The following is a 23049-nucleotide window of genomic DNA, read 5'->3' on the forward strand; positions in this document are numbered from 1 at the left end:
CTTGTGCACTAGGGATAAAAGCCTGCCCGCACTCTGTCTCCTTGGGCAAGGGCAGCTAGAATTTGTGTGTTAGAGGAGCGAAAGTGCCAGTTAATCTCTCTCCAAGGGTGAATCTCTGTATTTTTTGAAAGAAAAGAGACTTCGACTTGGAAAGAGTGTGAATGTAATGGTGATGTTAGTTTGAAAGTGGCGGATGTCACTTAACACTTATATTACAGTAGCGCATAAAAGCCACCACCAGGTATGGCTTTTAAGAATGTTAATGGAACAGTGTGGCTGTAACTATGTGCTGCTGCGTCACAACGTGTAGAAAAGTATTTGTGTGACATGCGCCCTAAAATCTCTCCAGAATCCGGTCCCCTGCCCTCTTTTCACACAGTCTCATGAAGGAATTATTTAAAACAAAATCTAAAATCTGATAATCTGAACACATTGGAATGATAATTTGTCATTATCTTTCTAGCAGTAACTGTGGCAAATGGCCAGATCCAGGATAGTCAGAATTGTCCATACCTAACGTTTTATCTCTTTACCAGCTCCTAAAAAGAGATGGATTGAAGTTAAAAATTCCTTTAACAGGAAATGTGACGCTTTGTCAGGGTAAGTACAGATTTTCTTCTAGGTAGGTTTTCTTTTAAGTTCAGTTGTGAAACAAGAAGAACTGATATGCAGCAGTAGTCTCCTTTATTTGAGAAGTTTGTGTTAGAAAATGTGCACTAGTTGAACTAAATGGATTTTAAATCCTTCTAGTTTAAACTGGTGCAAACACCTAAATAGACATATTAAAATGGATGTAACCCTTGCTTAAACTTTTGCATGCATTAGTAAACTACTGAATGAAGCTAAAAAAACAATCTAAACAAGAGTTTATCTGGTATAAATTTGTGTACATTAGGTGTTTGTGCTGATTTAAACTCAATTAGTTTTGTTGAAGTGGTTTGGCTTTTCTACTGTAGACCAGGCTTCCAGCATTACTCTAGCAGAGACTGTTCCATTGAGTTTCCCTTTCAGGTGAGGAAAGCATGCTAGAGCAGCGTTTCTCAAATACGGTCACCAGGGGCTTTTCCTGCGGACACAGCCTCCTGGGCTGTGACTGGGGGGAGAACAGCAGCCCCTCCCCCTTCTTGGTGCTCCTGGGGGCACAACCTTGGTGTTGGTTGCTGGGGCCACCAGCAGGGGATTGAGCCCTGCCCCCCTCTGGAGACACCTGGGGCACGACGCTGGAGGAGCAGGCAGCCGGTGAGTTCCTCACCTTCCCAGGGGAGATGGGGCTCAGGCTTTGGGCTTCAGCCCTGGGGGGGCAGGAAGGCAGTTTCTGGCCGCAGGGCTTCAGGCTCTGGCTCCCTGCTGCGTCCTGTGGCTACCCACCCACTCACCCCCATGGCCCCTGGCCCCTACTGCCTCCCCCGATCCCTCATCCAGGGTTTAATTTGTCCCCAGATTTGCCGGGGCTAAGTCTACTGTGAAAAGTGATACTTGTATGTTTGTTAATATCACTTTTCACAGCAGACTTACTAGCTAGCAATAAATTAAACTACAATGATTTTAACATGTATATGTGCATATTTATTTGTTTTTCCTAAAGCTAATTAAGTATTTTAGAAAAAAGTGTGAGAACGGCCACCAGCAAGAGTTGGTGGCCACACTGAGGCCACCAAATAATTTGTCCTGAGAACCCCTGTGCTAGAGGAACATCAGTGTGAGTTTGGGATCAGTTTCATTTTTCCCTTCAGAATGTTTGCATAACTGTGTGCCAGGAAAGTTCCATTTTCGTTTGGACTGTGAGCTGCTCTGTGTAATCCCTATATTTGCATTTTGTAATATTCGTACTACATAAAAATGGAAACAAATCTAAAGACAAATGTCCTCGGCTTAGCGCCTTCTCCAGTGTTCTGAATCTTGACTGTGTTGCATGTTCATAGTCAAAGGGTGGCTGAAAATTAGAGAGCCCAACCCGATGGCATTTAGAGCCCATTCTACGAGTCTGTTCAGAACTGCAGGTTTTGTAGTGTAAAGCTCACCCAGAAGTGGGCGGTCTGCAGAAGGTCTCCAAACCCAGCAGTTCCGTGGCATAGCATGTGTGGGCCTGTGGAATGACTGCAGTCTGGACCCCCCCACTTCCCCATTGATGATACGTACCAGCTCCAGATAGGTCACCCTTGGAAATAGGGCTGTTGGGTGGGTCAAACAAAGGATTGGGATACGGCCAATCAGTTTGTGATTACAGAGGTCCAGTGGCCACAAATCGCCATGCATGTGGTGAGCAGTGCTGGTCTGACATATTTTTAGAGGAAGTTCAAGCCTTTCCTGGGTGGGCACCACTTTCTTCAGATCCTGTCCTTGCCCTCCCACTGCACTAGGAGGCTGTCATCATTCAGCCCCTCCAATGCTTTGGTTGCAATGGGCTTGGGCTGTGAACAAGACGTGCCACATGTGGCCACACTCTTCTGCTTCCCTAGGATTGGGTCTGGTGGTGAAGTTCTGCCTTAAATCTAGTGAGACAGGACAACGTAAGCAAAGTAAAATGTTTTTAAAAACCCAGTAAACATGACCAAGTGGAGGACACCTATGAAGATGACAAAGCAATACGGTAGCTCCCCGAAAGGAGGAAGTACAAACTCCCTTTTAGCCAGTCTCTAATCATAGTCCTTGAAGCTCACTGTCACTTATTGTGCACCGTGTTTTGCATCTGCAGTCCCAGCATCTTCACCTGCTTCCACGCTGTTCCTGGGCTTGGTTATTCTTTTCTGGAAGATTATTTCAAGTCAGGTCACACTGTCCTGTCTCATTTCCTTCTGATGTTCCTGAATAAATCTCTTCCAGATCGTGATGTTTAATGGCTGTGCCCAGCTCACTTATCACCTCTGCCTGACTAGCCCTGTAATCATGCGGGACCATGGATCTCTAGCAAATATCAGTTGCTTACTTCCTATGCTCCCTGTTCATATGGAGAGTGTAATCTTTTTTGAAATTTCACATCACTGGCCTTCCTCTCAAAATTCATGTCCTGTTTCGTCCCAGAGTGTCGTCCTCCCAAATCTACTAATTGTTTCCTTTATGGAGTATTGTCTAAGGATGTTTAATTGCAATAGGGTTATAACAGGTCTTTGTACATTTTGGGCCAGATCTAGGGGGGCATGGCTGATCTGCAAAGGTTGGGGGGAGGGGTGTTTGTGAGTGTGGGAATGTGTGCGCTCTTAAACATACGTGTGTGCATATGCATGCAAAGGGTATCTTTAAAGCTCTTCTTTGCACTCCTCTGACCCTTATGCAGATTCTGTGTAGGGCTGGTTGGCTTGCACCTGGACAGTGTAATGAGCATTACTGCAGCAGAGAATTGGTCTAGGGCAGGGGTATCCTGGCCCCTTTCCTTACAGCTACATTGTTTCCCCGGTGGATCAGCGGCAGCAGGGAGGGAGCATGGTGTACAAGCTGGCTCTACATGACCTTACACTGGGGCAATCTTCCCTGGACTGGGTAGGCCAGCCTTAGAGTCAGATTGTGTCACTGTTGCACTGCATCAGAGTCTGTGATCTGTATTGCCTCCAATTACTGTTTCCATACTGGGTTTTTAGGACTTGTCTCTAAGATCCTGCTAGATTGCAGTGCAGAGAAGTGCCCACCTAGATTTTTCTCAATGAGCTGCTGTCTTCTTTTTCCATGTTACAGTAAATATTTATTACAACATACACACACCTGTCCTAATTGACCATTTTTTAAAATCCCATTTAATTGCTGTTCAGATTGTCCAATGTGATGATGTAGAACATGATCCTGCAAGTGCTTACCACCTTTCCCCACATCCTCTGACGTCAGTGTGAGCTGGGGGCGTTGCAGGAAATGTTCAGGATTAATACTATTATTTTTATTAGCAGATGAGGAAAGGAGTACAGGATCAGACCCCTCAATATGTGATCCAGATAAGAGGCCCACAGGTTGGAAGAGGGGTTTATATAAAAATGTCCAAGCTGTTCTCATGTGGCTGTTATTTATGCCGTAGTTTCATTACAATAGTTTCATGTGCTGACAACGCTTGTGTAACTACATGTCCTAGACCTCCATCTTGCAGTTGACTCTGCATGGGTAGATTTTAGACTAGCATCTCTTTACTGCTCAAATGTATGTATAGTGCCTAGCACAATGGGGGTCTCATTCTGTTTGGATCTCTGGGTGCTACTGTATAGTGTATGTGTAAATACATGTATGTCTCTTTCTGTATATACATATTATATAGAGAGACGTGTGTATAATTAAAACATTCCATAATAAAACACTCCCCTGCACACCTTTTTCGCCCTGGGAAGGGGATGAGAACAAACACGTGACAGATGTTAGTCACATTGCTTAATGCACTACTAGAAAGTACTCGGATACTACAGTGATGAGTGTGGTATGAGAACCTACATACAATAGAATATAAATATTAAATGTTCACTGGGCGTACCTATCTGTACAAATGATCAATAACTATGCAACCAATATTCCTAAGTTTGATTATAAAGAGGAGAAATAATTGAATTCATATAAATATGGGGAATATCTGCTTAGGGCGACTGGATACAGGTTAGAGCTTTTCTGATGTAAATCACTGGTTCAAAACTTGCTCCTAACAGTGGTGGAAAGTTGTTGCCATGTAACAGCTATTCAGCTGTGTCTGTGAAATGAGTTGGAGGGCTTAAGTCAGTTCCTAACGGAGAGGTGAAAAACGCCAGCAAAAATTCCAACACAACCAGCACTCATTGACACTTAATGACAGCCTGTGAAGAGCAGTCATGGAGCGAGTGGACACAGAGACTTCATACTATCATAGATTTTACAGATTGAAAAGGCCTATTAAGTTCCTAGACCACACTCAGTCTGGAGCAGGACTGTACCATAAAGTTTATCTTTTTAGTTCTTTGTCCTGTCCAGTTTTAAATGACTTGACTGACACCAATTCTCTTGGAACTCCCTTGTACTGCCTAACTGATCTCACCACTACGCTTTTCCTGGTGGTCATCCTAAATTTTCCATTGCTTATTTTTTACCATATTACTCCTAGTTTTACCTCCATGGAATTACTGTTACCCATACTGAACTATCGGTGCCCATCTTATTGGCCAGTATAGCAAATGCTGTAGCAAAACAACTCTTGGTCTCAATACAGCAGCATTGTTCACCTGCCTTTTGTCATTTGATATTATAACACCATGATTGTGTGATATACAGAAATCCCTAAGAAGAGGCTCGTCACTATCAACTTCTGGCTAGAGATGACTTCACTAGCCATTAATATGGCTCCAGTCCAAATTTAAGGAAAAATATTTAAAAAACTATGACTAACATTTCAAGTCTCACTTTTTTCAAAAATCCTTTTTCTGTTTCTAATATCACTAATCTCTCTATGCTTTTTCCATCCAGAACCCTTCCATCCAGCCTGCCCAATAACCTGACTCAAGTTCTCAGCTCTAGATCCTTCCTTTAGACCATCTGATGTTGAGGGAGAGCGTGGTGTTGTATTCTCCTTTTGCTGCACAACCATTAATGTCAGGCCAATCTTGTGAATGTCAGTTCATTACAAGAGAGAGCCTGTTGAAGCTAAATTTATTTTATCAATCTCTTGGTGGGGGAGTACTCCACAGTTATGTATGTTGTGTATTGACTTTCTCTTTCTCCTAATGAAAAGCTTTTAAGTTGCTGTACTTAGATTAATTTTTGCATCTTGTGCAGTTGGTCTCTGGTTCCAAACAGACACATCATGGTGGGAGTGTGTTATAGACCAGCGGATCAGAAGGATGAGGTAGACGAGGCTGTCTTCGGACAACTAACTGAAGTTTCCAGATCACAGGCCCTGGTACTAATGGGAGACTTCAATCACCCTGACATCTGCTGGGAGAGCAATACAGCAGTGCACAGACAATCCAGGAAGTTTTTGGAGAGTGTTGGGGACAACTTCCTGGTACAAGTGCTGGAGCAACCGACTAGGGGCCATGGTCCTCTTGACTTGCTGCTTACAAACAGGGAAAAATTGGTAGGGGAAGTAGAAGTGGGTGGCAACCTAGGCAGCAGTGACCATGAGATGGTTGAGCTCAGGATCCTCACAAAAGGAAGAAAGGAGAGTAACAAAATATGGACTCTGGACTTCAGAAAAGCAGACTTTGACTCCCTGAGGGAACTGATGGGCAGGATCCCCTGGAAGCTAATATGAGAGGGCAAGGAGTCCAGGAGAGCTGGCTGTATTTTAAAGAAGCCTTATTGAGGGCGCAGGAACAGACCATCCCGAAGTGCAGAAAGAATAGCAAATATGGTAGGCGACTAGCTTGGCTTAACAGTGAAATCTTCGGTGAGCTTAAACTCAAAAAGGAAGCTTACAAGAAGTGGAAATTTGGACAGATGATTAGGGAGGAGTATAAAAATATTGCTAGAACATGCAGGGATGTAATCAGGAAGGCCAAGGCACAATTGGAGTTGCAGCTAGCAAGGGATGTGAAGGGTAACAAGAAGGGTTTCTTCAGGTATGTTAGCAACAAGAAGAAGGTCAGGGAAAGTGTGGGTCCCTTACTGAATGAGGGAGGCAACATAGTGACATGATGTGGAAAAAGCTGAAGTACTCATACTTTTTTTTGCCTCGGTCTTCTCAGACCAGGTCAGCTCCCAGACTGCTGCACTGGGCAACACGGTATGGGGAAGCAAAGCAAAGTGGGATGCAATTGGGGATGAGAAGAAGGCAAAAGGTTGTGGACTGCCCTCAGCACAAGCTAGACATGCCTCAGGTCACTACTAATTTGTACTGGCTTTTACTGGCCCTCTAGAACCATTACTCTAGCAATGATCACTAGAATGCATCAGACTCCCAATGCTGACCCTTCTCACCCGTACAGCGTTGAGGTCAGTATTAAGTTCCTTTTGCGCCACTCCTAAGTGTGAGCAGGATCTGGCCCAAAATGTTTGTTTACTTAAGTCAGTCAGGGAGAAGGAAGCAAACAGAAAGGAAAAGTTACTTTCAACATTTTATGCTATTTGAGATCAGCACATATTTCACCCGAAATATAGGAGAGACACTGAGAAGAAAATCAGAATATGGCACCATGTCTAATCCTCACACACGCACGTGACGTTTCTATCCTGGAAAAAGCCCTATTGTAGACACAGTTATAATTGGCAAAAGTGTTTTTGCCAGCAGATCTGATTTTGTTTGGGGAACTAGTACAAGCTATACCTCCAAAAGCATTATTTTGCTGCTATTAACTGCCTTACACTGGGAGGGTTTGCTGGTGTGGCTATACTGGCAAACCTTTTCTAGTGTAGTCTAGGTGTAAGTCACTGGGGATCTGATCTTACCATTTCTCACATTCATTCACTGGGAGTTTTGGGGCTGTGAAATGCAGGATTGTGCCCTGTGCATGCGTGCATGTGTACAGAGGCAGACAAAGTATATGCCAACCTTTCACTTTTATTACTGAATGTAACCTTTGGCTTTTTATAGTGAGTCATGTTGTTTCTCAACATCTTTATCACACATGTTTTATCTTAAGAATGGGATTCTTAAAATCCTAAAGTGCCTATGGGCTGTGATGTATATAAAGAGCAACATGTAGTGCATTTCCCATTTGGCTGTGCTCGATGCTCCAGCACGGGTCTCGTAGTTTAGAAGCTGTGAAATTGTCTTGCTGTGCTACAGTGTTTTTTGTCAGTTCCCTGAAAAATGGAAAGGGGGGGGGAACCCTGCAAGAAAGAACATAGCTGGCATTGCATTTTTTTGTTTCATAAGCTTAATATCTGATTCTACAGCTTTGTCATGCAAGACTTTTTATTGTAAGCAGTACCTGCTATAGTTATAATTCTATCCTTGAAAAATATAAAGCAGCATCTTCTGTTGTTCTGTTCAAGGAATTCACTTGATTTGTTATGTCTGCTAATTTACATTTTGTTTCATGTCAGCAAAACAAAATATCTGTTTCTGGGAAAAGTTACATCTTTAAATTAGCAGGGATACATTTATTTATATACTGAGACTGCCTTACTCCCCCCCTGCCCTTCTCATCCGTTGTATATATCTAGGGAGGGTCAGCTGAAGTGACAGAGCAGATGAAGAGAGAGGTGGACACTTAGGATATAGACGATAAAGTGCTTTTTGGGTCAATACCAACATCTTGAAATTGCTCCAGGAAACCACTAGGAAGCCAATATGGTCTAAGAAACATCTTTATAGGTACAGCTGCCCAAGTACCTCATATGTAGGTGAGCAGCTGCCTTTTGCAATTGATGAAGTTGGAGTGATCTCCAATATAGCATTGTGTAGAAAAACTCGTGGAGCTGACATAGGTATGGATGACTGCACAAGTGTAAGCACCTACACCAAGAGCAAGGCTGTGGAGAATCAAACTTGTTTGCCCATTGCAAGGAGATGTTTGTGCAATAGAGCTAGTTAAATTTTGACATTCAAAATTTTCAAATTTGAGGGGGAAATCAGGACAGAGGTCGATTACCTCTCCCCCCCCCCTTTTTTTTTCTTTTGAAAAACTGTAGTAATGGTAAAAATTTTACATCATTTTGTGGAAAAAAAAAAAAAAGTGAGAAGATTGGAAAACAAAGTACAGAGTACTTTCACTTCTTTTTTTAACAGCTCCATTTATTAACAAGATTAGTGCAGTTGCATAGGCCTTAGTCTGCTCTCATATACACCACTGTAAATCAGAGGTAGCTCTTTTGGAGGTGACTGAAGTTACAGAACTATAAAGCCTAGTTTAATATGGAGAATAATGCCCTTGGTGCCATACCCAGACCCATAACCAGACTGAAGGAATTTAAAGGCTCCAGATAATTTCACAGTTCCTTTGCCAGAAATTTCTTGAGAATACTGTCCCCAAAAACAAAGTTTGAGACTTGTTGATAATTAGCAAGATGGTTGGCATGAGAAGATGGCTTCTAGAGTATAAACCTACCAATCTCTTGAGTGCTGATGTGATTCCTTATTTAGAGGGAAGTGTTGATTCTCTATGATGCTGGTAGACCAGTGTCTCCCCACATGATTTTACCTGCCAGGAAGAACACTGGTCTTGAGTCTGCCCAAAACGTAACTATAGAGAAGGCATTGTATCATCCCCTTCCCCAATGTGGATTATTAATTTGTATTGTGGTAATACCCAGAGTCCTTGACCAAGATCAGGGCCCCATTGTGCTAATCTCCGTAGAAACCCACAGTCAGATACTGTCCCTACTCTGAATAGTTGACAGTCTAATAGACAAAATGTACAAAGGATGGGAAAGGAAAGAGGTGCCCAGGATCACACAAGTCACTGTTTAAGCTGGGAATACAACTTAAGTCTCCTATCTCCTGAGTTCAGTGCCTTAGTCACTAGATTACACTGCCAACTAGATCTCCTACCATAGAGGCGTCCAGTCCGCTTTGGATCCCAGTGAATCTCAACTGTGAAGTTCTCTATGTAGCCACAGGACAAGTATTGGGAATGAAAGTGGAAATACAAGGTTTCCTGTGTTGTTGCAATGACATACTGTGCTCCCTGGAGAACTACAACTAGCGTACCAACTCCTTTCACAAATACCCTTTAGGAAGTGATTACCAACTGGACCAGAAACAAAAAAGAGTGATGCAGAGATTAAATGTTTCCTAATGCTTTACCCTTTGTCTAAGCTACCCATTCTCTCAGAGAGGTCTGCACGTCTGTGCTTATATGTAGAAGCCCTGTCATTGCTATTAAGGATCTTAAAGATTTCTGGAGCCATCTGTATTATCAAGGTAAATTACTAAAATACACTTTAGAAAACCCCACTCCCTGATTCTGTATCAAGTTTCAGTCCTGGGCAGATTGTGACTGATATGGGTTTATAATGCAAAATCAACAGACTCTTCCTCTAGTGGACTATTATTACTAGTAAAGATATTTCACAATACAGAAGATATTACAATACTACTTGTTTTTGCATCCTTTTTTAAAATTAAAATTGATGTACAGAATCTGATCTCGCTTCCTGTGAATTCAATGAGAGTTTTACTATTGACATCAAGGGGAAGAGGATCTGACCCATAATTTGAAAGAGAGGAAAATAAATGGGGAGGGGGTGTTTGTTTTTGAAAGAGAGAATGTATGGTGGAAGGTCAGAGGGCAATTCTTTTGCTTCCTCAAGGGAATTAAGATTGGCTGCAGATCAGCAAGCAAAGACTCCCACAAATACTGCTTAAATAAAGAATATGTTTGTCAGCCAGGAAGAGGCACTCAAGTTTTGGCACTGGTGCTTCGTATTAAACACTGACAGGCAGCATATTGTATGGTAGTCATTACAATGACAGTAGGAAGCTAATCAGTGTGCTAGGTGGAGAGGTTTAAAGGGAGGATTAGAAGGAGACTGTTTTCCTTGCAGCCTTCCATTGTGGAACATAAACATAGTTTTCTTTTATAAAACACTGTCCTTGGGAGTTCTAATTCTCAGAACATTTGCAGTGCTTCTACATGCAGTTACTGGCAATTGTTTTAATTCAGCTCTTGAAATTAGCTTTTGTTATGGCACTGGGTTGGGTGTAGCTATGCAATTTGTCTCCTGTAATTGATCTGCTAAATAATTTATATAATTATTATTCTAGAGTCAGTTTTCCAACCATGAATTTCACTTTAGTGTCCCGATTCTCTCCCAACCTATCCTTTCCTCTGTGTTCCCCTGGCTATATGTTTGGGAATCATTGCTCAGTTACCAACTGACCAAGGAGGGTTTTTAAGTTAAGGACTGATATGAATTTTACTTCAGTAGCCTGCTTTTTCTGTTCTGTCTTGCTCTTTATTCTTCTAAGGACAGGATGACACCAATAATGGAAATGTCAGAGATTGCTGTGGATATACGGAGATAATTGCTTATTGGTATTTTTGCATGGTAGGAAGCATCAGTTCTGATGATAATTTTTTGTGTGGGAGAGAAAACTTGATTTCTTTTTTATTTAATTACTGTTTTCTTCCTTACAGGACATTTTTAAAAGTAGGTTTCATCCTTTTAGAATTCATTTTCTATTTTTTTTGTAAGGTTGAAACTGAAATTTGTGTCCATTTCCATATTTTTGATTGCTCAGTTTCACAGCTTGCACAGGGTTGATTTGCTGCTGTTGTAGGATTCCACAGGAGGGTTGAGTTGTTGTCACAGCAAGTTACATTTTTATGTTTAAGGGGGAATCCCTTCCCTCAAGTGTTTTACATTCAGGAAAAAGCATATAATAATTGGGCTTTTTGAAAATGGCTTTTAAGAAAAAGCAAAATGAGGTAAAATTCTAGGCCTTTCCAACTTTGATAATGTGCTTTAAGGAAATACATTGTACTCAGATCATACTTCCAGTGTTGCAAGTCTTGCAACATCTGGTGTTTTTTAATATATCTCCAGCTCCTGGAATCATGTTAATACATAATATATTATCCATCTCTTATATAGCACTTTTCGTCAATAAATCTCAATGCACTTTCAATTCCCGGATCTGAGTATTCATTGTGTAAAAACCAAAACAAACAAAAAAAACATTCCAACCTTTATAGCTGTAGGGCAGTGGTTTGCAAACTTGTTCCACCACTTGTGCAGGGAAAGCTCCTGCGGGCCGGGCCAGGTTTGTTTACCTACCACGTCCTCAGGTTCAGCTGATCGCAGCTCCCACTGGCCGCAGTTCGCTGCTCCAGGCCGATGGGAGCTGCTGGAAGTGGCAGCCAGTAAGTCCCTTGCCCGTGCCGGAACAAGTTGGGAACCACTGCTGTAGAGAAAAGCGTGAAAATGTGAACCCTAATCGCTCAAACAGAAGAAAAAGAACTGAGCATTTATTTTAATTGGTGTGATTGGTTTTAAAAAAAAAAATCTCATGAGATCTGGGGGCCCTGACTCCTGATTTTTGAACACATGGAGTTGGTAATACTGCTTTCCTTTGGTGGGGGAGAAAAAGAGCCTTACAAATATCTGGTTCAGAGTAGCAGCCATGTTAGTCTGTATTTGTAAAAAGAAAAGGAAGTGCTTGTGGCACCTTAGAGACTAACCAATTTATTTGAGCATAAGCTTTCGATGAAGTGAGCTGTAGCTCACGAAAGTTTGACTGCTTTGACTATTCTTTGTACACATCAGGATGGTTTGTCCTGTAACCTCAATAAGGATTCTTAAAATACAGCCAGCTCTCCTGGACTCCTTTCCCCCTCATGTTATTCTCCCAGGGGATCTTGCCCATCAGTTCCCTGAGGGAGTCAAAGTCTGCTTTTCTGAAGTCCAGGGTCCGTATTCTGCTGCTTTCCTTTCTTCCTTGTGTCAGGATCCTGAACTCGACCATCTCATGGTCACTGCCTTCCCAGGTTCCCATCCACTTTTGCTTCCCCTACTAATTCTTCCCAGTTTGTGAGCAGCAGGTCGAGAAGAGCTCCGCCCCTAGTTGGTTCCTCCAGCACTTGCACCAGGAAATTGTCCCCTACAGTTTCCAAAAACTTCCTGGATTGTCTGTGCACCGCTGTATTGCTCTCCCAGGCAGATATCAGGGTGATCGAAGTTCGCCCATGAGAACCAGGGCATGCGATCTAGTAGCTTCTGCGAGTTGCCGGAAGAAAGCCTTGTCCACCTCATCCCCCCTGGTCTGGTGGTCTATAGCAGACTCCCACTACGACATCACCCTTGTTGCTCATGCTTCTAAACTTAATCCAGAGACTCTCAGGTTTTTCTGCAGTTTCATACTTGAGCTCTGAGCAATCATACTGCTCTCTTACATACAGTGCAACTCCCCCACCTTTTCTGGTCTCCCTGTCCTTCCTGAACAGTTTATATCCATCCATGACAGTACTCCAGTCATGCAAGTTAGCCCACCAAGTCTCTGTTATTCCAATCACATCATAATTCCCTGACTTTGCCAGGACCTCCAGTTCTCCCTGCTTGTTTCCCAGGCTTTGTGTATTTGTATATAGGCACTTGAGATAACCCGCTGATCGCCCTTCGTTCTCAGTATGAAGCAGGAGCCCTCCCCTCTCACACGCTCCTGCTCGTGCTTCCCCCCCGTATCCCGCTTCCCCACTTACCTCAGGGCTTTGGTCTCCTTCCCCCGGTGAACCTAGTTTAAAGCCCTCCTCACTAGGTTAGCCAGCCTGCTCGCGAAGATGCTCCTCCCTCTCTTCGTTAAGTGGAGCCCGTCTCTGCCTAGCACTCCTCCTTCTTGGAACACCATCCCATGGTCGAAGAATCCAAAGCCTTCTCTCAGACACCCCCTGCGTATCCATTCATTGACTTCCACGATTCGACGATCCCTACCCTGGCCTTTTCCTTCCACGGGGAGGATGGACGAGAACACCACTTGCGCCTCAAACTCCTTTATCCTCCTTCCCAGAGCCACGTAGTCCGCAGTGATCAGCTCAAGGTCATTCTTGGCAGTATCATTGGTGCCCACGTGGAGAAGCAGGAAGGGGTAGTGGTCCAAGGGCTTGATGAGTGTCGGCAGACTCTCCGTCACATCGCGAATCTTAGCCCCTGGCAAGCAGCAGACTCCTCTGTTTTCCTGGTCAGGGCGGCAGATAGATGACTCAGTCCCCCTGAGGAGAGAGTCCCTGACCACCACCACCCGCCTCCTTCTCTTGGGAGTGGTGGTCGTGGAACCACCAACCTTAGGACAGGCATCTCATGCCTTTCAACTGGTGGAGTCTCCTTCTGCTCCCTTCCCCCAGATGTATCATCTGGGCCACTCCCCGCAATGGTATCTGTGGAGAGAACATGAAAACGGTTACTTACCTGTATCTGCGTTGCTGGTACATGGACGTTCCCCCTTCTTCTGGAGGTCACATGTTGCCAAATTTCTTCACCGTCCTCCTGTCCCCGCTGCGCAGCCTGCTCTGAATCTTCAGAACCTTGTGCCCGTAGAAGCATATCCTGACGTCTGTCCAGGAAATCTTCAGTTTCTCTTATGCAACGCAGGGTCGATACCTGTTGCTCCAGACCTTGAACCTTCTCTTCCAATATGGAGACCAGCTTGCACTTTGTACACACAAAGTCGCTTCTGTCCTGTGGAAGAAAGACAAACATGGCACATCCAGTGCAGGTCACAACAGCTGAACACTCCCCATCCATATTACCTTCCTACTATGAGCTTCCTCAGGAGATGCAGTAATTACTCAGAGAAGTCGTTAGGGTGTAAGCCTCAGTGGGCTCACCCCAGGCGAACTCCTGCTGTTTGCTGCTCTGCTGTTCCCCGCTGCTCAGCTGGTTCGCGGAGCGCCGGCTTTTTTAAACAGCCAGGCTCACCTGAAACAAAACACTCCCAACTCCCGCCCTTTTCAGCCAACCAATCAAGCACTCGCTCAAACTTTCAAACACTCCGATCCTCTCACCAAACACACGCTCAGATACCCAGACAGTTGATGTAAATGAAGATTTGTCCTAAGCGGGAACTTCAGGCATAGGTACCTAATGGGGATTTTGAGTATTGCGTGATCAGTTTTTGTGGACTTGTTTCTGTGATTCTCCTTCTTACAGAATAACTCAGGCTCTGAAATGTGACTCTTTCTTAAGCAAGAGAGCCTCAGCTCTGCAATGTGGACATGGATGAGTTAGACCTTTCCCCTTCCTCTTTTCAACCAGAAGTATTTTCTTTGTTTCCTCTTGGTGGATCAGATGTTCTGTAATTAATTCTGGTAGATGGGAACAGCCCTGCCTTTCACTGTAGATTGGCCAATATTGAGGGGGGGGGGGGAACCTATAAGCATTATAATTTTTAAGTTGTCAGAAGCTACTGTAGAAGTGATCATATTAAATACCTTGCTGGTAAAAACAGATAGTGAACCTATCTTATTGTACACAGTGGCCATTGAATTTGAGCAGGTGATAACGTACTTCGGGTGTCTATCATGTGAGCATTGTATATGAAGGGAAAAATCTTTGAATCTGTCTGACGCATCCTCCCTCGTCTGTTTTTACCTCATGTTTTGTTCATTACATGGGGTTTCCACCAACTTATGGGAAACTGATGGTCGCAATGTTATCTTCATCAGTCGCTCGTCTGTCATGAATCACCCAGAGCTGAACTGCCATGGTCATAAGTATTGTCATCCTCCTTCCTCCATCAAGATAACCATCTTATTTTCAACCTGGGAATGATTCCTGAGTGACTCGCCTGGATTAGCAATTCCATATCAGACAAGCAGAAATTCCCCCAGCACCGCCCCATTTGGATTTATATGGCCTGACCAGCGATTGCCGAGACTTCTTGCCCCTGTCGGGGAAGTTACCGATTTATAGCCTCTTGCTTTAGACTTGCCAGCTTCCCTTTCTAGAAGGGGAAGGCACATGCTACTGGGGGCTGAGCAAGGCTGAACAGAACCTCTGGTTCACTTTGTTTTCAGTGGCATTCTCACCATCTCTGTTACTGTAACTGTGATCCTCACTGCCATTATCTCCCCCCCCCCCACCCATATTCAACTCCAGCATAGAGGTTGAGGGCATTGCAACATTTGTGCCTCCCTTCTGTGCGCTAAGTGAGGCTAATTCGTTTTGCACTTCAGTCTTTCTCAAGCACTCAGTTGTGGATGTGAAGGTTAAATTGCATGACAAAGAATTGATTTTTTTTTCATATGATTGCCTTAGAGGCATTCTGATCAAGTGGCTGAGTATTCTTATGCACGCCTCTCCAAGCAAGCACACCTTAATCAAGCACTCACTTGAATATACGAACTGCCTTCATTAAGAGGGCTGGTGTTTCAAAGATGCCCTGTGTTTAATTCCAGTTGTCTGCTTAATTAGACATTTGAGAGGCCTGTTAATTGATTGATGAACAATTAAAACAGCGCCAGTGTCTCTCCTGACTAAGATGCATTCAGCAGCTAAACCCTGTTGTCTGCCCCTTTAGGAATTTGCAGTTAGTTAGTTGTTTACATGTGCCTGTCTTGGTCTGTAGCCTTAGAAACCCACAACACAAGCACATTAAAAATATCTCTAAATAAACCCATGTTAGTGTGCTGTGCGTGTGTTGCAGTCAGAGGCACAGTTACACACAGGGATAATAGGGCAACAGAAAAAAATAGAAGCTACATACAGTAACCTCCCTCCCTCCCCCCCCACTTTTACATTTTTGTCTTTACAGAATATTTTATAATTAGATTGGGGTCATGGGGAGCTCTTATGCAATGAATGCTAATTATCTTTAATAAAAAAAGTTTAGGCAATCATTGATTAATTTTGTTTCAGGCTGTCCATGACCATCAATATAGCAACTGGTTATGTGCCGGTTTAATAATACTCCTTTTGATGTAATAGCTAGAATTCCCAGGGGCAACCTAATAACACTGGCATTTTTGAGACACTCGCTGATAAAGAGACGGCATTAAGTAGTAGGTCTCAGCTGGGGGTTCACGTGTACTACCTATCAAGTATGAACCATTCGGGGTCAAATTCTGGCTGCCCCGGTGTTGGGAGTAAGGGCGGGGGAAAGATATGTCCAAGGAGCTCCACCCCTCTTGTGTACATGGACAGGGAGTAGCTAGAATCCTGATTCTTGCCCAACCTGAGTGCGGGGTACAGGAGAGTGGTGAAAGCACAGTTAGAAGTGCCACAAAATGTGGGCATTGGATGAGCAGAATGGGATGTAGCCAGGGACTCACCTCTGCATGTGCTGGCTGGCTATCCATGGCTAGTCCTGGGAGAAGCACATGCTAACACCAAAAAGAAATCATAGAATATCTGGGTTGGAAGGGACCTCAGGAGGTCATCTAGTCCAACCCCCTGCTCAAAGCAGGACCAGTCCCCAATTTTTGCCCCAGAGCCCTAAATGGACCCCTCAAGGATTGAACTTTAAAACCCTGGGTTTAGCAGGCCAATGCTCAAACCACGGAAGGTACCCCCCCCGCCCCAGATACCATGGTGGTGGGCATGACAGAAGAATTTAGATTAAAATTAGGATTAAATAGAAAGGCTGCTCCGAAGCATGCTCCCCATAACACGTTTCTTCCTTCCCCACACAGTTAAAAGCTACAGCAAAGCCCTTTGTTGGAAAATCTATTTGGAAGGCTTATGATATTTTTCTGGAGAAAGTAGTGTCTTCCCTCCCAAGTTTTGAGTATTCTCTTCAGTCTCCTAGGTGGCTTATGCCCATGCTGTAGCCACCAGAGCCCTATCTGAGGCGGATTGAATTGAACACCATCGGTGTCGCATTGTAACTGGCAGGAGAGGCTGCGTGTTATGCAGTTGCTTTCCCTGAGGGAATGTGCTCCCAGCTTTTAGTGACCAGGAAGGGAAAGGCCAGGTGGTTGTTTAGTGTGGCAGACCTGGATTTGATATAGTCCCCATAGACGACTGGATTTTATTTCAGCACTACACCATGTTTTCAGGTACCTAGGCATATTTTATATAGAGAGCAAAAGAGGTGACTCTGCCTTGATATGGTATTTTCAGTTATTCCTTACTATGATAGTGCATTGGCGCAGTGTTTGCAAGTGCGTTAGCATCCTAAAATGAAACATACACAGAAAAATATCTTTATACAATGCTTCTTACTGCTGTACCAAGACATGAAAGGAGAAACGGCGACATGGGTGTAGATGGGTAATAAGAAATCTTGGACAAGTATATCAAAAAATACTAGTAGAATGACTAAATTCTGGAGGTGTGAAGGAGAGTAAGGCTGTATGGAAGCCCCAAAGTTTGGAGGGGCCCTGTATGTTTGGCACCATGGAGTCCTGGACTCCCAGGAAGCTGAGCTAGGTGTGGTGGGAGCAGCACCTCAAAACATGGGTCTGTCTTTTTCACTGCCAAGAGAACGGCGAGGCACTCATTTCCCTCCGCTTAAGAGCAGGCAAAGGAAACTGCCTGTCTACTGCAGCGCTGAGCAAAAAAACAGGTAGCATTTTGGAGCCAGTGGGGTTTCTGTTGACACGCGAAACTACAGGATGGCTGTGTTGACCCCACCTCTCATGTAAGCTGGCAGCATGAGAATATGATGCCTAGACCTCCGTCACAGTATTTGAGGGAGAGGAGACCCTCAGCAATAAGGAGGGGAAAGGAAGTTACATACTCGACTACACACTAGCTCTCGACAGCTGGGGGTGTTGGTGTGGGGGGAGGTGTGCGGGATGGTGGGCATAATTCTGCCCCACTAGTCTCAGCCTCTGAGCTGAGGAGGAAGTGTGTAGGGGATTTTGAGGGCAGCCTAGAAATTTTGCCTGATCCTGGTCCAGTGTAGCCCATCTCTTGCTCACAAGATAGCTGAACACACTCGCCCTCTTTCCCAAGATACTAAGTTTTCTTGTGGGAAGACAAAAGCAGCACAACCTTGTTGCTAGAAAGAATTATTTTTTTAAACTAACAAGAGGAGACATTTGCTGGGAAAAAATGTGCTGGGACAAGTTGTAGGTGGTTTGTTCTTCCACATAGTGTACTTAATAGATTGTGTAAGGAACTAAGAAGCACTGGCAAGAGCAAAAGGATTGCCTAGCACTGGTGGGGTGGGTGGTTGGGTTTCCCCTCATTATTTATGTATCTTTAAGTGTAGGTGTTTTTCACTGGAGGATTGTTTGCAGAGGTTTCCCTCAGGACTAGTTTCTGCAGCACTTTGTTCCCCTTTCCTTCAGCTCCCCAGGGCTTATTTGGCTCAGTTCCTAGAAGTCTTCTCGTGTCTGACAGCAGTGTTATATTAGGTGAACTATTTGTTCTTTTTCCAGCAGTGAAAACACAGTCAACTGCTATTTGTGTCTGCTCCCTTTATCTCAGTCTTTCTGGAGACATGCTGTGCTCCCCTGCTACAAGACATGCCTCATGAAGCTGTTGTGTTTGGTGGAGAAGCTGCTTATGTTTTGTGAGCCTTGGGTAGGGGCCTTTAGGGAGTTAGAGACAGCTCCTCAGTGGGTGTAAGTCAGCTTAGATTCAGTGGAGCTACACCCATTGACACCATTTGAGGAGCTGGCCTAGAATTTTTAAGTTTCCCTTTTTTATATTGCCACAGCATTAACAGTAATTTCAGCATGGGGATCTCTTACCTGGGGTTTTCACTTTTTGCACACTACTCCACAGGGAAATTCATGATGTTTATTAAACACACACAAAAGATTTTAAAGTAAAAGACAAAGTTAGGTGAAACATTTAACAATCTTACAAGTAAGTCTTAATTTTAATCATAGAATCCTAGGGACCGCGAGAGATCATCTAGTCCAGTCCCCTGCACTCATGGAAGGTCTAAGTATTATCTAGCCCATGAACTTCCTTGTTCCAGCTCTTACAATTTATGTAGCTTCTATATGTTAAAAACCTTTCCTGAAAATCTCTCAAGTGGCTTGTTGTTCCTAATGAAAACAGTGAGGCAACTTGAGGTGGTAGATCAGTTTGTTGCTGTCTGCTGATCCTGGCTGTCCTGATCACAAAACGAGACAGTCGCACAGAGAAAGCTTAATTGAAAAGAAGAGAAAGAAAGATAAGAAAATACAACTTTTTGTCTGTGAGTTTGAGAGCTCACAGGTACAGAACATGTCGCATGACTCAATTAGTCATTCCTGGAGCTCAGCTTTCAACAACATTTGTATAGATTGCCTTGATTATTCTTTCAGTAGTCTATAGAAGCCAAACTTTTGCTTGCAGGTCGTGCTAGTCCAACTTTGGTGTCAGCTTGCCAGATTGGTCGCAGCTCAGTGTTGTAAAATGATACTTGTCCTGGTTGGCTAAGCTAGACTCTTATTGGAAAAGAAAAGGCAAAAAGATAGCAAAGAGGTGGGAGGAATATGATGGAATAGAAATTGACACATGAGGGAGGGAAGTGGGGACTTAAGGTCGCATCTGAGGAATTTCTCAAGACTAGAGCTGCTTGACATTTTTTAAAATTTCAATGAAATTTTTCACTGACATTTTAGATTTTTGACTTTAAAAAAAGGAATACGTCTTTTGATGACAATTATATCCAGTTTTTTTTCTGACCAGCTCTGGTAGAAACACAGCCATGAAGATAGGTGTCTGGGTTTCCTCTCTTGGTGGAGCCAGAACGTTGTCCAGGATTGATAGCATGATTGTAAATCTTGGCATTTGGTGGCAGTACCATTCACCAGGATGGTGATGCTGATGAGTGTCGACAGGATGATGATTCTGTCCCTGACAAGTAATCACTAAAATGGATGGAGATTGGCCTGTTGTCTAATCAGAACACGTTTCGGATAGTCCCGGTGCTAGCCTAAGAAATTCTGGTCTGTTGCTGCAGCGGTTTTGTTACCTCATCAGAAGCTTTGAAAAGCCCAAACAATTCCTCTGGACTGGGATGTTGGAAAGCTTTCAAAGGTGGCCTAACTGTTCTCTTTCAATGGGAGCAGAATTAGGCAAATGCTTGGGTGCTGCAGAAAATCCCACTCAAACTCAGCTCCCACCTTTTCTTTGGCTTTGAACTGTACTGGCTTTCAGTAATGTTTTACATAATGAATTTATCTGTACAAGTTTTCAAAAATAGGAGTGTCACAGGGTCACCTAAGCCAGTGGAGCATCTCATGGAGTGAGCTTGCCAAGTCTTATGGAAGTCAAATTAAAATTCAACTCAGGATGGGCCGCCTGCGCTTTACACTACATAAAGTAAAACAATCTTTTGCTTCAGAGGGGTAGCTGTGTTAGTCCGTCTCCACAAAAACAATAAGTCCGGTGGCACCTTAAAGACTAACAGATTTATTTGGGCATAAGCTTTCATGGGTTAAAAACCCACTTCTTCAGATGCAAGAAGATGCAGATCTGAAGAAGTGGGTTTTATACCCACAAAAGCTTATGCCCAAATAAATCTGTTAATCTTTTACTGACTCAAACTAAAAGGTGTTGTCAGAGATCGGCCCCAACTAGGAGAGGTTTCTTGGGTTAAAATGGGGAAGAGCCTTCCTTTCTGGTCCCAGAGTCACCCAGAACTGGCCTGTTGAGGAAGCAGCTAGCCCCTTTTTTCCTGCCTGCAGGACCCTGATTGGTGCCTACTCCCTGTTCTTCTAGCTGCTGATACTTACTGGTTCCACCTGCAGCTGATCCTGGGTGGCCTTTCTAGGCAGCTCCTGAAGAACTAAAGGTGGTGGTCTTTTTCCCTCAGAAGGTTACTTTCTTCTGGTGAGGTGTGCCAAGGCAGCAGGGCCTCCGGGGGGGGCAGCACACACCTAGTACACCATGTCAGAAGGAGCCTAAAGTTACACTCCTAGATCCAAATTTAGGCACCTGCCTGATTTTCAAAAGTACTGAGCACCCGTCAGTTCCCTTCTAGCTTAAATATGCATTGAAGAGCTTAAGTTCAGGCTCCTGTGTTTGAAAGTCTCAAATTAGTTTATTTTACAGTCTTTAAAGGAGCTCTAGAGAACTGCATTTGAGAAAACTAAATCTAAGTTAACAAGCATAAATATAATTTGCTTATTTATAAACTTTAAATTACAGTGTATGGTACAGTATACTTATCTCAAGACATGCCCTCCAAAAGGCATTGAGATGACCATTAGACGTGTTCATCTTTGTCTAGTGGCCCTCGGAATAATCCTTTCTTCTTAGGTCTCCCCTCTCTGGAAAAATCCAATTGACATGTGTTCAGAGAAGATGAACAAGGATGAGGGTTTAATTCACAGTGTTCAAGTAAATCTACTTCTGGGTTTAAAATTACTTTGAATGTTTGTTGCATGAATGATGATTGTGGGCCAGTGTGGAAATTATGCCAGAGCTAGCTAAACTGAACCCAAGTGCTTCTCATGACAGGATGTCAGTAGATTGCACGTTTCATACTAAATGTACATCAGATAGTTTTACTGAGTAATGAGTTCAACACTGATAAGAAAGCATTAGATAGCTTAACAGACTAACAAGTAGGGTAAATTTACCAGTTGCAGTTCCTGTACCAGTTATCAGATCTGTAATAGCTCGCACGCAGGCGTGAGTATTGTAACCTGATTTACTCCAGCAAGGGAGTATTTGAGAGACCTCACCTCACAAAGAGATGCAATGTCAGTTTGAAGCATGGGTAACTGTGTTTGCTTCCTGTAGGAAGCCCAAGTCGTGTTGCGATGTGAACTTGAACTCTGTTTTCTTGTCTAGAAGTGAGAGTGCTGTTAACCAAGCTTAAGGAGTGCTATAATGTCTGTTCCATAAGTGAAGAGAAATGTGTTTCTTATATTGTACTGGTAATACTGGTGTCTGTGACAACTTTGGCAGAGAGCTTTATATATTTGAGTTTATAAACAGTACTAATCAGTAATCCCCTTGGCTCATGAACAGAAATTAGAAATAGGTGCACAACAATTGTAATTGGCTCAATCCCAGAAAAGCTCTATTTTCCCCCCAAACATCTGCTCCAAAAACCTACTCAAGCACTGAACAGGAAGTCTAGAAAAAGCAGGCAGAGCTGGCAGTGTGAGCTAATGGAAGTTAGTTGCAGGTTAAAGGAGAAGTTAGTTCTAGGGTTGGTGAGCCCCTTCTCACTTAAATCAGGGTGGGTTGTTAGCTGGAGCATCTCAGCTCCTGCATAATCAAATGGAGAGAGGGTTGGTCTCTAAGGTAGACACATGGTTGCACAAAAAAACCCCATGTAGTTAATCTCCATGTGTGTAGTTCAGGAAGTTTGTAAAAAAAGAAGACCCAAACCCCACCCAACTAGAGCCAAAGAACCTAATTCTGGTGTGTCACTGATTTCAGTGGAGATACTTTGAATTTAAAGTGATATAACTAAGGTCAGAATCTGGCCCAACGGGTCAGCTGCACTCACTCCCCTGAATTGTTGTACTCTTGTGCCTTCTCTTTGAGTGGTATGAAGGGCTGTATTCTGGAGGCACAAGTTGCAGCTCCAGAATTAAGGCTGAGCTGAGTTCTAAGTATGGATTCAACCTCTTTGTTACATATGAAAAATAAAGCATATCCGCTTCAAAATGTCAATACTTATTCCTTAAGGTACTGAATTAATTTTCTGAGAACTCACAAGTAAATCTGTTAATTGATTTGCCTTAATGTATGCACATACATAAACAGTACAGATATGGTTGTACCACCTGACCACTTCCATTTTAGAGAATGGGTGTTCCTTCCTGTATTTACATTTTCTAGCTTCCTTCTTTTTTTTACTCCCAACTTTTAAGTTTAAGATGGTTCCTTCCCCCA

At 43.5% G+C, this 23049-nt stretch overlaps 1 protein-coding gene across 1 annotated transcript in view; it reads left to right on the forward strand.

The window, feature by feature from the left end:
- Nucleotides 1-23049, forward strand: part of GPC1 (glypican 1) — a 324689-nt gene that overhangs the window by 73071 nt on the left and 228569 nt on the right. The window lies entirely within an intron of this gene.

The sequence above is a fragment of the Chelonia mydas genome, chromosome 9 (assembly GCF_015237465.2).
Source record: "Chelonia mydas isolate rCheMyd1 chromosome 9, rCheMyd1.pri.v2, whole genome shotgun sequence".
Classification (NCBI taxonomy): Eukaryota; Metazoa; Chordata; order Testudines; family Cheloniidae; genus Chelonia; species Chelonia mydas.